Source organism: Pteropus vampyrus, unplaced genomic scaffold (assembly GCF_000151845.1).
Source record: "Pteropus vampyrus isolate Shadow unplaced genomic scaffold, Pvam_2.0 Scaffold302, whole genome shotgun sequence".
NCBI lineage: Eukaryota > Metazoa > Chordata > Mammalia > Chiroptera > Pteropodidae > Pteropus > Pteropus vampyrus.
The window spans coordinates 3,747,809-3,766,258 of NW_011889083.1; the positions used below are offsets into that span (position 1 = coordinate 3,747,809).

Consider the following 18,450-nt stretch of genomic DNA (forward strand, 5'->3'; position numbering starts at 1 on the left):
AGAACGGATTTATCTACACAGAACTGCAGCTCTTGAATTTAGGAAGTCATAACATTTTTTTCCCTGACCAGGCAGAGACAACAGGGGAGTGGGGAGGGGGTGCTTCACACTGACCACTTGGATGTCCAAAAGAAGAAATAAAATGCATAAACTTGGGGGTGGTGCAAAGGAAATTGCTTTCATTTTTCTCCAAAAAAACTAATCACAAGAGAGCTTTGCAAAGTTGTTCAAGGGCATGCTTAAAGAATAATAGATTTAACATTTGCTTTCTTTGGCCTGGAAGTTTCCCACAGTCTTCTTGTATCTTTTCTGGATACATAGTGTGCATTCTAAGGGGTTGGCGGGAGCAGGGGAGTGGGCGTTAACTTGGCACAATCTTTCTTACATGTAAATCCCTAAACTAAAGGGAAGATTGTCTGTCACACAGACAGACAACAGCAAAGGAAATAAAGAGGAGAAAATAATCTGCAAATGTTAATAAAACTGGCTTATTTTAGTATAACAGTTCTGTGACTAAAGTACACACTAAATAATGAAGAAGTGCTTGCCTGGAAAAGCTTTTGGTCAATGTAGTAAACAATGATTGGCCTTTGCTCTATTATCATAAACATTGCTGCTAATAATAATATGACATGAAATCAAAGAATATGCACTTTCTGCTCTATTTTGTCAAGTGTGATTTGGGCCCTTTAGTCACAAATATAAGATGAAGTCTAGTTATAGACAGGATTTCTTGGCAGACTAATTAAGAATGGGAGAAATAGTGAGACAACCTTAATAAATGAAGAATAATGAAGAAACAAATGATACTGTCCAGGTTATTTCCATAGCTCTGACCTTGAAAAAAGGAATAAAGCTTGAAAGAAGGAAGTATGGTATTCCGTGAGGGTGAGAGTGGTAGAGAGAGGAACTGAATGAGCCCCATATCCAGAACAGACAGCCATTGCAGCAAGAGAACTCCATGGGATGTAGACCAAGGAGAAACAAGAAGACCAGGAAAGGAAGGAATGCAACAGTCTATAGTCCATCCTTCCTGCTTAGTCCCTCAGGTGGTGGATGACAGTGGATGCTTCATGGAGTCCCTCAACACTATAGGTTCAGTACTTACTTATGCTGTGCCAAGCAAGGAGCATGCCACCAGAAACATGTGACGCACTTTCTACTGGCCACTCTGCTCTTGGCCCTTCACTCTTACCAAGTTTCACTCACAAAAACCAGTTGTGATCACTTCAGGCCACCCTATCCAACTCTAGTCCTGGCGGGTTTCCAATTCACCTGCATGATTTTCTGCCTTGGTACACTGTGCATGATGAATAGAAGTTTACCCAACAAACAAAAAAATCCTGAAGTAGCCCTTGTGATTAGAGAGAACCACATTGTCAAAGGAGGTGAGGAGCACACAAGGCAGAGAATTCCAGGAGCCCCAGATGTACAGTATCTCCAGTGCCCAGGATGGAGGGGGCAAGAGAGTGGATGAAGAAGACAGCACGTGCGGTTGAAAAGGTGAGAGTCATCAAAGGGTCAGGTTAGAGAGCCATCACCTGAGCAGACTTTGGCTTTAAGAAGACCAGCCTGACTACAATATGGAAGAAAGTCAGTGGCTTATCCAGACTTTCTGGGAGCCTTTGTTAAGCAAAATAATTCAAAACTAAGAATGTATATAATTGGATTCAAAAGCGAACACCTATTTAAAAAAAAGATAATAAACTGCAGCAAAATACAAATTGTAAAATAGTTAAGAAAAAACGCAACCGCAGCTTAAATCATGAAAATTCCAATAAATTTCTTTTTCAGAATTCTCATTAGAAGAGAAAAAAATGGTATGGTGCCTTTATAATTGTATACATAGCATGGTGAACTTCTGTTTTAACTAGTTGTTATTGAAAACAAAGTCCTCTGCTTACAATTTTATATATCAGATGTTTGGAAGAATCTTCCACAGACCAGCTTCCTGCTTTGTATCTTGCTTTTCCTTGACTTTGCACAAACATTTGGTGTCAGATACTGTAGGAAAAACTCATATCTACTTCATGTCACAAGCTGGGTACATCAGAGCAGTGGGCCAAAGGAGTGTTCCTAGAAATAAATCCTGCACTAGGATGGCAGCTAGCAATAACTTAACTACATCTGAAAATTACTGTTTACCACAAAAGTATCTTCTAGTAAATCCAAGCCAAATTACTCTCAACTCAACTTTCCTTTTGCTGGAGCACAAAAATACCTGTGACTACACTGACACCCAAAAAATAGAGGTCCATGAGAGGTTCATATGACCATGCGAATATTTCTAGGGCTCCTTCAGCTCTTGGAAGGAGCCTACGCAAGCGAATGGCATTGAAACTGAAGTTTATTAGTTTATTAGCAACAGGCAGATCTATCTCTGAGGACATTGAATGTGACCTGACTGTAGCTGAGCACACACTTCTGGAGTAATAGTGAATGATCTAAGCAGAGGCAGCACAGTTATAGGAAAAAGATAGATGCGAATGGCAATTATCAGATAGAATCGGAATAATTTGGTGATAATTAGAGATAGAAGATGACAGAGAAAAAAGTACGGCACCATCTGTTCTGGTGGTTACCTATCTTGATTTGTCCAAACATTCAACACCCAGTTATGATGTGTCAAGCAGGACTAACTGTCATGAGAGGGAAGTATGTGTGACATGGCTCTAAAGTCCCCTTCATCAGCCTTGCCAAACTCAGGCACTATGATGTCTGCTTCTGTAGTTACTTAGCAAGTATGGGATCTTTCTCTATTCTTTTATGAATGAGGCCACCCAGTAGAATGTGTCTAGGTACTCTGCCTTCCAGGACACATCCATTTATTGGCTCTTTTTGATTCAAGGTATACTTTTTCCACAATCTGGCCCAAGCTCAGTCTCACATAGAGGTAGAAAGATATTTGTAACTTTGATTTGCAGGGGCAAACTGAGCATGATGCAATTTTAAAAAATTTGAAATATATCTTTTTGGCCTGATCTCCTGCTCTGGACACCCAAATTAGTAAAAGCACAGCTGAATGCAGACAGAAAGGAGAAAATCCATTTGCTGGCCCGTGGATGTGATCCTGGTACACTGAAGGGAAAGGGAAAAGCATTTTTCCATCAATAGGGCTACGCTTCTGAAGGATCCATGTACCTGAGAATGTGAAAGACAACAACAGGGAAAACCCCACCGAAATTTTCAGATAGGCAACATAGGGGTAACTCTCCCACTGGCACTTAATCTTTGCACAAATCTTACAGCAAACATGCTCATTCCACAAGAAGCCATTGCTGCTTCTCAAATAACCCCTAAAGGAGAGTTGCTGGATGTCCCACAATAAATAAAACTGCTGATAGGAATGGAAAAAGTTTATGAAGGATTTTAAACCCCAAATACCATATGTGGACTCTGAGCATTTTATTAATACCTTTGCCTGATACTTCTCCCAGGCACACTGGATTAAGGGAGACACATATGGCCATCTGCTAGCCCAGAACCCTCACAGGTATGCCCCAGTGGCTGTGAGGAGCACCATCTGCTAGCCCAGAACCCTCACAGGTATGCCCCAGTGGCTGTGAGGAGCACCATCTGCTAGCCCAGAACCCTCACAGGTATGCCCCAGTGGCTGTGAGGAGCACTATTTGGCTGTGGGCCAAATGTTGAACTGTAACACAAAATTCCTTTTCAAGTTGAAAGGAAAAGTAACAGAGAATAAAATTAAAATAGCAAACACAGCCCTGTATATTTTGTTTTTGTTTCAGTCTACAAATAAAAATAAATTTAAATGGTTCATTCTGGCATAAGATTATAGGTTAAAAAATAAATTCACAAAGTATTATATAATAATAAGATAAGAGCAATTAAGAATAATAAATTTCCTTTTATAAACCTTGATGGATAACCTTTAAGATGTTTTGAGGGTTGTGTTCAGGCCACACACATGATGGGCGATATTTTTATTCTTTTTTTAAAAAAAAGTCAATTTTACTTAAAATAGAAAGAGGTCTATGGGTCTTGCATTTGAGCATTTTTTATCACGTAAAATTATCTCTATCTCAAGGAAATGGGAACAAAAGCCAACACATGGGGGCATATGTGCACATACACTAGTGATGTCTGTGAACAAAGAGAAGTTACTCAGAGGTCCTTGGTTGAAACAATATCTTCTGGCCTTCAGGGATTCCAGAGGCAGTGACAAAATCTACTAGGAGCATAGAATTCCAATTCCAATCTAGGTTTCACCCCTCCTTCCTCTCAGGTGCCCAAATATAACTTGACCTCAGCAATTCTCATTCCTTCAACCTTCTTTTCCACAGGGTATAGAAGTAAAGGGAAGGAGCTACATATGGCTAGCCTCTAAGAACAGAGTAAAAATATTGTCTTCCTCCTCAGGAGCATCCCCTACACATCCCCTACACATGAGAGTTGTGGAAGGAACAGAAAAGAATTTCTGCTACCACTTGACCCTCTCTTTGGGGTAGAATAAGAATAAGGCAAGAAGGCCAGACTTGTCTACTATGAACCATTAAATGTCACTGCTGTTTATCAGACACAGTCTCCTCTAATTCTCACCACAACTCTGCGAGGTAGGTACCACATTAGCCCCATCAATGTAAACAGAGGTTAGGAGACATTAAATAACTCACCTAGATCACCAGATCACCTATGTGATGGTTTATTTTATGTTTCAACTTAGCTAGGCCACATTACCCAGATATTTGGTTAACACTAGCCTAGATGTTGCTGTGATTAACATGTAAATCAGTGGACTTTGAGTGAAACCGATTACCCACTGAATGTGGGTGGGCCTCATCTAACCAGTTGAAGGTCTTAAGAGAAAACACACTGAAGTGCCAAAGGAAAAGAAAATTCTGCCTCCAGACTGTCTTGGGACTTGAGCTGCAACATCCTTTCTTCCCTGGGTTGGCCTGCCTTATAGAATTCCAACATGCCAGCCTCCACAATCATGTGAGACAATTCCTTAAAATAAAATCTCAATTTCTTCCTCCCCCTCCTCCTCTCCCTCCTCCTCTTTCTCTCTCTCTCTCTCTCTCATATATATATATATATATATATATATATATATATATATATATATATATATATATATAATCCTGCCACTACTACATCCAGCCACTACTGGACCTAGGACTCAAGTATGGGGCTCTTACTCTTTTCACAGCACCTGATCAGTGGAAGATTTATAGAAACTGCATGTAATCCACTCCCTCACTTTTCAGAACACATTTACAAAGCATCTACTATGTGTTTAGTCCTGTATTAGGGTCAAGAAATCCAACAGAACAATATAAGCATGGTCTCTGCCCTCTAAGAACATTCAGTACTACATGAAATTTGAAGTGATGAAGCCAACCTGGCATACCCTTCAAAAAAAAACAGAAATCTGTCTCCAACATTGATGACATGCTGGGACACCACACAAAGTTTCTGGATAATTGCCTGAAGGACTGCATGCTGACCAACCCCAAGCTGCTGAAGTTCTTCTCCAACCTCATGTCCATGTGCATCATGTTCATCAACTGCATGCAGAAGTTTACACAGAGCCTAAAACTGGACGGCTAGTTGGGCCACCTGCCGAGGCACATGGCAGAGCACGTGGACACACCTCAGCTGGCCTCCAGCTTCGAGGCAACCATGAATAAGTTATATAAGAACTTCTCAGACTGTCTGCTTGACATTCTGGCTCAAATGAGCATCTACAGCACAAGGGACTGCGAGCATGGCATAGCCAGTGTCATTTCCAGGCTCGACTTTAATGGCTTTTACATGGAGCGCCTGTTTGCAGAGAGGAGCCAGAAGGTGGCCTCCCACATGCCTGTCCCATGGGAGCCCCAGCACCAACACTCAGAGTTGCTGTCACTGCACAGCAAGGCCCTCGGGGCCTTATACCTGCCACAAGTGAAAGAAGGATGTGGTGGGCCAGTAGGTGCTGTGGGTAAATGAGTTCAAAGTTTTTAATCAGATATTCCTGAATACATGTGTTATGTGTGTAACTGGTGTTTAAATATAATATCTGAACGTAAAAAAAAAAAATGACTGGCAAGAGATAGCAGGAGGTGAGGATTCCAAAGGAACAGGGAAGAAGGTCAAAGACTGATAGTTGGGAGATTAAGAATGGCCTCAGAGAAAGTTAGGTATTTAAATTGACAGCTGTAGAATGAATTTGAATTAGCCAAATAAGAAAGAGGAAGGCTGTTCTGGTGGAACAAATTGTGAGTGCAAAGATTCAGGGGTGAGAGAGGATGGGAAACTGAAGGCAGCCCAGGAAGATACATGCAGTATCTTCCTACCTGGATTTGACCAAGAGTGGTCCTAAACTGACCCTTAGTACACCCACGCTTTTCCCGTGCTGACCGAATGCCAGGACTAAGAAACCCACCACTTGCAGCAAGGGTATGTTAATGGCCCCAGCCTGGCCCTGTGAGCTCTGAGCTTCAGAAGGAGATGCATATTCCTGACCAGCCACTTCTGGCTCTCTACTCCCCTACCACAGAGCAGGGGACTTCACCCCCTGAAATCTGCCTTATGCTCCCAGAATCTCTGGGCTCCCTCCTGAGCTTCTGACAGAGGTTTGGGGTCCCACCACTGAGTGATTGTGGCCTCCACAAAAGGTGACTCTGCTTGTTGTAAAGCCCTGAGCTGGGCAGTGTCAGAAGCTGATCTAAGTGCTTTTGGCAATGGCCAAGGAGAAACTGTTGCTGGAGGCTACAGTGAGGAGCTACAGCTCCTTAGGAAATAAATGATGAGCTTCCTAGGAACACCGCAAACACAGCATTAGAATCTTATTGGGAGCACTCTCTATGCACTCTTATGGCCCAGGCCACTTGGGAGTAGTGAATAAAAAGGAAGAAAAGAGTAGAGAGAGGAAGGGATTCATTTCCTCCTCTTTCCCCTCTACCTTAAATCTCAGCATCAGCTTCAGAGAGCCTCAAGATGAAATTAAAAGCAGGCAGCAAAGTCATCATTTTCTAATTAGAAAACACTTGAAACACAGCAGTTCATTCATTTTGCAGATGCAAAGCCTTAATTGCTTTTGATTTCTTTGCCTTAGCTTCTGGGTGGGACCCTCACTCTCTTCTACTTCTTCTCCTTGGCCTTGGTGCAGCCTCCCCTTCTACACTGCAACTGCAAGAACAACTAACCATCTAAGAATGGGTGTTGCAGAGCCTGCGGCCCTGGCTCCCTGACCGTCAGGACGGAGCGGTTCTAGAGCAAAGACAGGAAGACTCACACACAAGGCCACACTTGGGCTGGCCCCTCTGTGCCCTGCTAGGAACGGCCTCCCCAGGGCACTGAGATTTCCCTGCATCCCACCAGCTGTACGGGCTCAGAAGAACCAGGTGGCTATCTAATGTCAACTCTGCTTCAGTTCCCTGACACTGCCAGCCAGCTGCAGCCACAGCCTTGGTGGCCCTACCTCAGCTCCTGCCTTCCCCTGACCCTCAAGAGGCAGCTAGCAAAATGCCTCTAGGGCAGGAGACTAAGCTCCTGTGCTTCCTCTGCCTTCCTCTGGGTCAGGCCTAGTGTGAGAGGAAGAGAAGCTAGAAAGGTGAGAAAGCAAGGACTTTGTTGGGAATTCTTTAGTTTTAAGAAACAGAAATCCTCTCAATCTAGCTCTTCCATAACAAGGAGATTCCTCATGATACTTTTTCTCCCATGAATGCCACAGATCAGATGATTGGTTTTCTGTCCCTGTTCAACTGATGTAGAGCCAAGTGCATTGTCCATTTTCCAAATGAATAGGAAATTAGTTTGTATTTTGTGCAAGCACCTCACTTCCAGATTCATCTTTCCTTATCTTCCCTTTGCCTTATTTCTTCACTTGTTTCAGTTTGCTTCGATCTTGCTGCTTTGCATCCTTTTTGTTTCTCTAAATTCTTTTTAACAGCAAGACGAGAAATCAGCCCTCCAGGCCAACAATCATCAGTCTGGTCTGCTAGCCCTCATGTTCCCACCATGCCCAAAGGCTTCTGTAGAGCACTGTAAGATCTATGTCCTCCATCCTTACTTCTTCATGCTCTCCTCTGCTGACAGCAAGCTGAAGGTATCAGATAGAGTTTCAGAAGACAAATTTTATGCCTGGAGTTGGTTGACCTTAAGTTGTGACTTGGAGCTTGAAACCTCAGATTAGGTTCTCATAGGCTAAGTGGAAAGAGCTGTGGATCTGGTCTGTCACTAACCACATTTTTTACAAGCTGCTCACCTTAGTGTCCCCAATATCCTCATCTGTGAAATAGAGATACAAACAGGCACCTCTCAAGGTGGATGTGAGGAGAGCTCACCTGTCTCTCCGGACCTCACTCCCTCCTGCCTCCCAGCAGAGCTATCATCCCAGAGGAACTGCCTTACATATCTTATTCGTTAAATTTTTGGAATGTTAAAACTGGGCGAAATAACCTTTGGACTGGGCCCTAAAACAGCATTGTATCCCAAAAAGTTGTTTGCAAAGATAACAAGAAAGTGGATATTATAACTAAAGATTAAATCTTTTGAATTAGTGCAATATTTTAGCTTATCTGGACCTACAGAAATGCCTTCTTTCTATTGATGTAATTGTTCCCCTTCCATATCTCCCTGTGTTTCTGCCTGAATCAATGCTTTCCAAATAGCTATTCTTGTGGATCTCAAATTAAATGCTTGTTTCCTCTTACTTGGGCCCTTATTTTAAGATTAACATCAGATAAGTGGACAGATTTAAGAAAACTCATGTTAGTGGATCCCTTTCTTCCCTTAGTTCTCCCTATGGATGTTTGTCTTGTCTCTCCAAAAATATTCTAAACATTTTTTAGGTAAAGATAATACCATTTATTATCTTCCCCAGGCCGCAACATCCTCATCCAGAAACATACAGACAAAATCACAGTTTGCCACATATTTTACACTCAAAATATATGTTTCTAAGTCCTTAGTTATCCCCATTTCTAACACGGGGCTTCTGGTGAAGAGTGCACCTCTTCTGAGCATTAATGGCAAGACTGAAAGTCTGGAAGAAACAAGAGAAGGTTTCCTTTGTTAGCTCTTCTGAACTGGAGATTATTGTCATAGAAGCAGGAATTAATTTACAGGGGTCACAGATCACCTGTTTTTGTTATAAGTAGCTAAACTAAGAAAACTTAGAGTGTTATTTTCCAGAAATAATTCTCTCTCCCAAGATTTCTCTCCTACTTTTCCCTGAAAGAAAATAAAAGGCCAAGTGATAGAATGTATTACTCTCTTTTCACAGATGAAAAACTGAGGTAGGTCTATGGCTATGTCACCCTGAACAAGCCCGATCTCAGAAGCTAAGCAGGGTCGGGCCTGGTTAGTACTTGGATGGTAGACCACCTAAGAAGACCAGGTGCTATAGGTGTAAAAAATAAAAATAAATAAAAATAAAAAATAAGGGATTGTAAGCTGACAACGTACTTGCAATCTATGAGGTCAACCAAGGGTTGCCTTGACTAAAAAGAAAAAAAGAAAGGAAAAAAAAAAGAAAAACTGAGCTAGAAGGGGTAAGCCACACCATATGTGTCATGACAAGCCAGGAGTCTAGCTTCTTCTAAACCCAGAACTCTGGACTCTAAATGCAAGGGGACTCCTCATGAAAAAAAATTCTCCTGCTGTGTTCAGAAGTTTACTATTAGACAGAAAAAGAAAATGAGACTATTTTCCCAGGCTGGACCCAGGGGAGCAGGCCTGAAGGGCTCTCCATTCCACCTGTGTACACTAGCCACTGTCTACAATCTACTGGTGTGAGGGCTCCTCTCTATAGACCAGGCACTGCAGTCAAGACAAGTGAGATGCTACGGGCCAGAATGATGGAGCTCAGACAACTCCTGCCTAGAATGCAGCCCCCGAATATTTGGTGCACAACAGCAAACACAACTGGCCTCCAGGAGAGAAACGCCCATAAACCAGCTAACCCACAACATCCCCTTCTTGTCCTAATTGTGTCTTCCCCTCTACGGTCTGCCACAAGCAAGAAAGCAAAGCAGGCAAAGCAAGCCTGGTAACTCCATGGTTCAGCATCCCCTCCTCTTGGAAGCCTGTGTGCTCCACACCCCACATCTTCACATCTTCCCCTTCCATTTCCTGACTCGCTCTGAGTGAGGCTCCCATGCTCAGTTAGCAAGCAGTTAGTGACTTAGGTGTTCATCACCTAAGCTCAGCTAGAAAAGTAGAGGTTCTTCAAATGACTCAGGAAAGAACAGTGGACTCTGGAGCCATGTCCTTTTACCATGGCACAAATCACTGAAGTGACACAAATGGAGGGACCTCAGGGCCAGTGGTAAAGATCATGGCACTAGTATCAAATGGGGGAGAAATAGCTTTGGTCCAGTCTATTTTCTTCTTTGACTTATCAGATATTAACAAAGAGTGTGGCACAGAATAGAAGATAAAATGAGAAATAATAAGTTAAATTTCACTCACTGAGTACTTACAAATTACCAAATGCTAGGCTTTAGATTGATGTATATTTTATTATAATAGCCACCTAAGGTATGTAATATTAAACTCACCATTTTAGAGACAAGAACACAGGCAAAGAGAGAATAAGTAACTTGCCAAAGCTAGTAGCTAGTGGAGCTGGGATTTGAATACAAGAAGGCTGACTTCAAATCTTCTCTGTGGTGAACACTGTGGTGGCACCCTCACATCCATTCTCCTTGGTAACAGAACATTCGTTTTACTCCAGAATATTGCCTTTTAGAGTAAAAGATTTATCAGCCTCCTTACAGCTAGCTGTGCCTGGGTGAATTATATTTGCTTTCTACAATATAACCGGCAGACAGATGTGTGAACTCTGGGAGTTTCCTTAGCACTTCTTTTTCCTTCTCCTTCTTTGTGTTTGGAACATTAATGTAATAGCTGGAGCTCCAGAGGCCATTTTGGATTATGAGGTGACTTTGGGAATGTGAAACTGGAGAGTTGGAAAGAGCCAAGGTCACTAATGACATCACAGATCTGCCTTTTCAGCCCTGATTAGTCTACTTTCAATGCTTTGGGATGAAATAAAGTCATCTTATTTAAACCACTGCAGTCTGGTTTCTATTATAAGTGAATAAACTAATCAACTTCCTTAACTAATAAACTTTCTATCCAGATATCATGTTTCCATGGTTACCTATTTTAACTCTCACAACCATATTGTTAGGCGAGTGACATTCATTTCATAGAAAGGAAAATGGAAGCATGGGGATATTAAGTCACCTCATAGGTGACCACAACCTAGGTCACCCAGCTGAGAGTGGCAGAAATGAACATTCTGATACCCAGGAATGTAGATGCCAGGTGAATGTGCCCAGACTGGGGCAAGGCTGGCTAAATAAGAACCAACAGGGGAAGGAAAAATTTGAAGACAATACAAATAAATTGAAGCATATATCATGCTAATGAATAGGAAGAATTAATATCATTAAAATGTCCACACTACCCAAAGCAATCCATAGATTTAATGCAATCCCTACCAAAACACCAATGGAATTCTTCACAGAATTTGAACAAATAATCCTTTAATTGATATGGAACCATAACAAATCACAAATAGCCAAAGCAGTCTTGAGAAAGAAGAACATAATTGGAGGTATCGCACTACCTGATATCAAACTATACTTACTATAAGGCTGTAGTAATCAAAGCAGCATGGTACTGCAGAAAAAAAAAAAAAGAAAAAACAGACATATAGATCAAGAACAGAATAGAGAGCCCAGAAATATATGCTCGCACTTATATAGTCAATTAGTCTATGACAATGGAGGCAAGAATATACAATAGGGTAAAGACAGTCTATTCAATAAATGATGTTGGGAAAACTGAACAGATACAAGCAACAAAAGTGAAAGTAGACCATCTTCTTACACCATATATAAGAATAAACTCAAAATGGATTAAAGACCTAAATGTAAGACCTGAAACCACAAAACTCCTAGAAGAAAACATAGGCAGTAAACTCTCTGACATTGCTCTTGGTAATTTATTTTTCTGATATGTCACCTTGGGCAAGGGAAACAAAAGAAAAAAATAAACATGTGGGACTACAACAGATTAAAAAGTTTCTGTGCAGTGAAGGAAATCATCACCATAATGAAAAGCCAACCTACTAAATGGGAGAAGATATTTGATGATATATCCAATAAGGGGTTAATACCCCCAATTTATAAAGAACCCACAACTTAAAACCAAAAAAAAAATCCAATTTTTTAAAAGAGGGCAGAGGACCTGAATAGACATTTCTCCAAAGAGGACATAAAGAGGACCAATAAACATATGAAAAGATGCTCAACATCCTTAATAATCAGAAAAATTCAAATTAAAACCACAATACAATATCACCTCACAGCTGTCAGAATAACCATCAACAAGTCAACAAACAAGTGTTGGCGAGAATATAGATCATGGTTAGTGGAATCGCACATTGTTACAGCCACTATGGAAAACACTATAGAGATTCCTCAAAAATTAAAAATAGAACTATCTTATGATGCAGGAATTCCATTTCTGGTTATTTATCCAAAGGAATCCAAAACACTAATTTAAAAAAATTATGCATCCCTATGTTCATTGCAGCATTATTTACAATAGCCACCATATGGAAGCAACCTAAGTGCCCATCAAATGGATAAGGAAGTTGTGATACATATACGCAATGGAATATTACTCGGCGATAAAAAAGAATGAAAACTTACCATTTGCGACAACATGAATAGACCTGGATGGTATTATGCTAAGTGAAATATGTGGAATCTAAAGAACAAAATAAATGAGCAAACAAAACAGAAATGGACTCATAGATGCAGGGAGCAAGATAATGGTTGCCAGATGGGAGGAGGTTTGGGGCCAGAGTGAAAAAGCTGAGGGGATTAAGAAGTACTAATTGATAGTTATAAAATAGTCATGGAGATGTAAGATAAAGCATAGAGAATATAGTCAATAATATGGTAATAACTATGTATAGTGCCAGCTGGGTACTAGACTAGTCAGAGGGGACGATTTGTAAATTATATAAATATCTAACCACTATGCTGTACACCTGAAACTGTTACCATTAGGGGTGATTTAAACCTCAGTGTCACCCCAACGGCAGGGGCAGATAACCGCACAGAAGTGTAATTAGCATTTTTCTTCGGTTCTTCCTCATTGATGCAGTGAAAAATAACAGATCAGCGAGATTTAGAAAAGATTTATTAAAAGTATATTATAGAAAGACAAAGCACACTCCAAGGAGGAACATGGTTTTAGTGAAGAGAATGTAACAACCCAGAAGTGGAATGCCTGAATTCTATCTGGGCTGTGATGGGTGGTTTTAAAGCATTCTTAGGTCATTGGCACATGAGGTTATTTTAATTGACACTTGGCTGCTGTATAACTCTTTGCCTAGTGCGTGTGTGCTTACCCAGAATTCAGTCTGTTATAATTAGATTCATGAACTTCTAGGCACAAACATAATATTATAATGACAGTATAATGAGGCTTAAATTGTGGGCAAATTAGGGTAGTACCTTCTGCGCAGGTGTGTATGGCTGGATTATACCAGCTAAGGTTATGGCCCTCCTGTCCTTTGTCTCTGGGTGTGCAGGAGAGATTTTCTAACTATCTGTAGGGTGGTCTTTGGGCAGTCTCCATAAAAAGGAGGCTCCATAAAAACCCAAAAGAACAGGGTTCAGAAAACTCTCAAGTTGGTAAACAGTTGGAAATGGTGGGGAGAATGGCCACCTGGACAGGACATGGAACCTCCACCCCCTTTCCCTGTACCATGCTCTGTGCATCTCTTCTATCTGGCTATTCCTGAGTTACAACTTTCTATAGTAAACTAGTGATCTAGTAAGTGAAATATTTCTGTGAGTTCTATGAACACCTCTGGCAAATTAATCAAACCCAAGGAGTGAGTCCTGGGAATCTCTGATCTATAGTAGATTGTTCAGAAGCACAAGTAACAACCTAAACTTGCAACTGTTTTGAAATGAGGGGAGTGGGTGGTGGGCAGTCTTGCAGGGCTGAGCCCTTATTTAACTTGTGGAATCCAACACTACAACCAGGTAGATAGTATCAGAATTGAGTTGAATTGCAGGACATCCAGCTGGTGTCAGAGCAGTGCTTTGTGTGTGGTAAAAACACACACACACACACACACACACACACATTGGAACTGGTGGGAAGCAGAGAAAAGAAGGAGGGAGAGACAGACAGACAGACAGACAGAGACAGAAACAGAGAGACAGAGAGAGTGGGAGATAACTCAAAGCTCAAGATCAAGACCAAGCAATGTCCATCCCCTGTCCATGTTCACAAACCACCCTGCAGGGTTGATGTGGGGGAGGGGCAAGGCATGGTGAGGAAGATAAGTCTGGCACTCTACTCTAATGTCCAACACCATTAACCTTGTATGCTATGGAGGTAAAAGCCATTATTTGGGTACACACTCGATACAATGCTATTATGTACCCAAAATTGCACTAAAGAATAAAACTCAGTAAGATGTAACCTTTACCCTCCAAAAGTCCACAGTGGAAAGTCTTATGAACCAGGATTTATAACTCAACACAGAAATAGACACATCATATTTGGGGAGCACAGAGATGGAACAAATATTCTATCTATGCACAGGAAAGGGTAAGAAATGTTTTTAAAAGAATTAATTGTATTGTTCAAATACGAATAGAATTTTTTCCAAGTTGGAGGGTGGGTGAATGTGAGCTGGAAGTGGAGTGGATATTCTAGGATGAGAGAAGCTCTGAGCACACACGCAGTGGCAAGAAAGCTGAGACAGAGTCTTGGCACTTCAGGTAACTCAGGGGCATCCACTGTAAGCTGAAGAATTGGTGGATCTGACAAGACTCTAATTTAAGAAAAGTATCTTTCCAAATAGAGAAGACGCTTTCACTTTTAAAATATTTCTCAATAGTGGAGAGAATTGGAATTATATTTCAATTAAGAATTGTTTCAATAAATGTGAACAGATACCCAAAGGTCACTCTGGCTACAACCATCGATCAGATCCATATTTATGTCCAAATTTCAATAGCTCCAAGTCTTCTTCTATCTCACATTCCACCACCCTCCTACACATACCACCCCTTTCTCAGTCGGATCTTGTCCTGCAGTGATTATCTCTGGGAACCCTCAAATGACACCTGAAATCCGCATTATTTGTGTAATTTGATGCTGCTTCCATCTTTGCTCTCGTTGTCAACACTCAGCTTCTGCAGCCTCCAGGCTACCTGAAACAGTCTCCCTGCTAGTTCCTGGGGGCTTCAGCTCCAGGCTGAGTTTCACTAAGAAGGGATAGTGGAATCCCTGAGCTCACCCTACCCTTTATCATCGAGGGAGGTGATTCATTCCTGAAGCCACACAAAAATGTACCTCCACAGTTCTATCAGCTTGTTAGTCCCTCAACCCCTGCAAAGAGATCCAGTATGGTTGAAAAGCATGCTGTCTTCATCTACCTTCCTTATTCTCTCTCTCTCAACTTGCAAATGGCATCCTCCTTGCCTCTTCCCAGGTACAAGAATAAAAAGTCCTGTGTATCAGTGAAAGAAAACAAATGGCGGGGGGGGGGGGGTGGCGCTGTTAGGGGAGCTGCACAGGATGTTGTCTTCACCAGTAGGCTCAGCAACAGGTTAAGCAGCCAAAAGGCCCAGTAGGTGCTTCAATTCCTACTTTGGGGAAAAGCAAAAAAAGATAAAATATGAACTCTTCCCTCCGGACCCAACAAAGGAGCTGGAAACCTGGAATGGAATGCATGTAGGTAAAAGTGAAGCCCACAGTACACAGGAAATATTGTGATGGGTTACAAGCTGGCAGTCTATTCTATCTCATATTATTTTATTAACAAGAAGGGTGAGAAAGGTCTAACTTAAAGAATATTTCATCTGTTTATATTTATTTTTATTTTTTATAATTTTTTTATTTTTCAATTACAGTTGATATATAATATTATATTAGTTTCAGGTGTATAATAGAGAGATTACACATTTATATAACTTAGGAAGCGATCACCCCAATAAGCTAGTATCCAGTTGATATCATGCATAGTTATTACACTTTTCAAAATAATTTTTTATTTTTTGAATGCAGATGGCATACAATAGTATAATAATTTCAGATGTACAACATGGTGATTAGATATTTATATAATTTATAAAGTGATCACCCCAATAACTCTAGTACCCATCTGATACTGTACATAGTTATTACAATTTTTGACTATATTGCCTATGCTCTACTTTACTTCTCTGTGACTGTTCTTGTAACTGGCAATTTGTACTTCTTAATCCATTCCTCTTTTTTATTCATCCCCCCATCCCCTTCCCATCTGGCAACCATCAGTTTGTCTCTGTATCTATGAGTCTGTTTCTCTTTTGTTTGTTCATTTATTTTCCTTTTTAGATTCCACATACAAATAAAATCATATGGTGGTCTTTCTATGTTTGACTTATTGCACTTAGCATAATATGCTCTAGATCCAACTATGTTGTTGCAAATGGCAAGATTTCATTCTTTTTAATGGCTGAGTAATATTTCATATACATATACACATATATACACATACACATATGTGTGTGTGTGTGTGTGTGTGTGTGTGTGTGTGTGTGTGTGTATACACTATAACTTCTTTATCCATTCATCTATTGATGGACAGTTAGGTTGCCTCCATATTTGGCTATTGTAAATAATGCTACAGAACATAGGGGTTCATTTATCTTTTCTAATTAGTGTTTTGGATTTCCTCAAATAAATAACCAGAAGTGAAACTGCTGGGTCATATGATAGCTCTATTTTTATTTTTTTGAGAAACCTCCATACTGTTTTCCATAATGGCTGCACTGATTTACAATTCCACCAGTTTACAATTTTCTTTGCTCCACCTCCTTTCTATCACATCCTTGCAAATCACATCTTTTTCGATTTATGGCTATTCTGACAGGTGTGAGGTGATATCTTATTGTGATTTTAATTTACATTTCTCTGATGATAAAGGATGTTGAGCATCTTTCCATATGTGTCATCTGTATTTCCTCTTTGGAGAAATGTCTATTTAGATCCTCTACTGTCTTTTCATTTTGTTGATAGTTTCCTTTGCTATACAAAAACTCTTTAGTCTCATGTAGTTTATCTTTTTATTATTTCTTTCGTTTCTCTTGCGTGAGAAGACATATCAAAAAAATATATTACTAAGAGTAATGTCAAAGAGTTTACCGCCTATTTTTCTTCTAGGAGTTTTATGGTTTCAGGTCTTACATTTACATCTTTAATCCATTCTGAGTTTATTTTTGTATATGGTGTAAGAGGTGTAAGAAGGAATCTTTAGGGTTCTCTCTATATTTTACCATATCTTCTGCAAATAATGACGGTTTTACTTTTTCCTTTCCAATTTAGACGGCTTTTTTTCTTATCTGATTGCTGTAGCTAAGACTTCCGATATTATGTTGAATAGAAGTGGTGAAAGTGGGCATCCTTGTTTTGTTCCTAATCATAAGAAAAATACTTTTAGCCTTTCCCCATTGAGTATGATGTTAGTTATGGGTTTGTTACATATGGTCTTTATTATGTTGTCATATGTTTTCTATATTCCAACTTTGCTGAGAGATTTTATGACAGATAGATCCTGGATGTCGTCAAAGGCTTTTTCTGCATCTATTGATATAACCATATGATTTTTACGCTTCATTTTTTTAATGTGGTGTATTATGTAATTGATTTGTATATATTGAACTAAACTTGCATCCCAGGAATAAATCCTACTTAGTCATGGTATATAATGTTTTAAATTCAGTTTGCTAATATTTTGTTGAGGATTTTTGCATCTATGTTCATCAGGAAATTCGGCTTATAATTTTTTTGTAATATTTTCTCTGGTTTTGAAATCAAGGTAAAGCTAGCCTTGTAAAATGAGTTTAGGAGGCTTCTGTCCTCTTGGATTTTTTGGAATATTTTGAGGAGGATAGGCGTTAATTATTTTTTTAATGTGCGGTAAAATTTACCTGTAAAGACATCTGGTTCAGGACTTTCATTTATTGGGAGTTTTTAGATTACTGATTTGATTTTCTTAGTAATCTTTCATCTGTTCAGATTTTGTTTCTTCTTGATTCAGTCTTGGAAGATTGTATGTTTCTAGGAATTTATCCATTTCTTCCAGGTCATCCAATTGGTTGGCACATAATTGTTCATAGCATTTTCTTATAACCTTTTGTATTTCTGTGGTGTCTTGTCAGTTGTCACTTCTTCTCTCAATTCTGATTTTATTTATTTAGCTCCTTTATGTTTTTTCTTGATGATTCTGGTTAAAGGTTTTTAAAGTTTCTTTATCTTTTCAAAGAACCATCTCTTGGTTTCATTGATCTTTAGTATTTTTTTAGATTCTATTTTGTTTATTTCCATTCTGATCTTTATTATTTCCGTCCTTCTACTCACTTTGGGCTTTGTTCTTTTTTTTTTTTTTTTCTAGTTCTTTTAGGTGTAAGG

The 18,450-nt window shown here is 39.9% G+C and overlaps 1 pseudogene; it reads left to right on the forward strand.

The window, feature by feature from the left end:
- The first annotated feature begins 5,336 nt into the window (after positions 1-5,336).
- On the forward strand, positions 5,337-8,140 carry LOC105303229 (annotated as a pseudogene).
- The last annotated feature ends 10,310 nt before the right edge of the window (positions 8,141-18,450 follow it).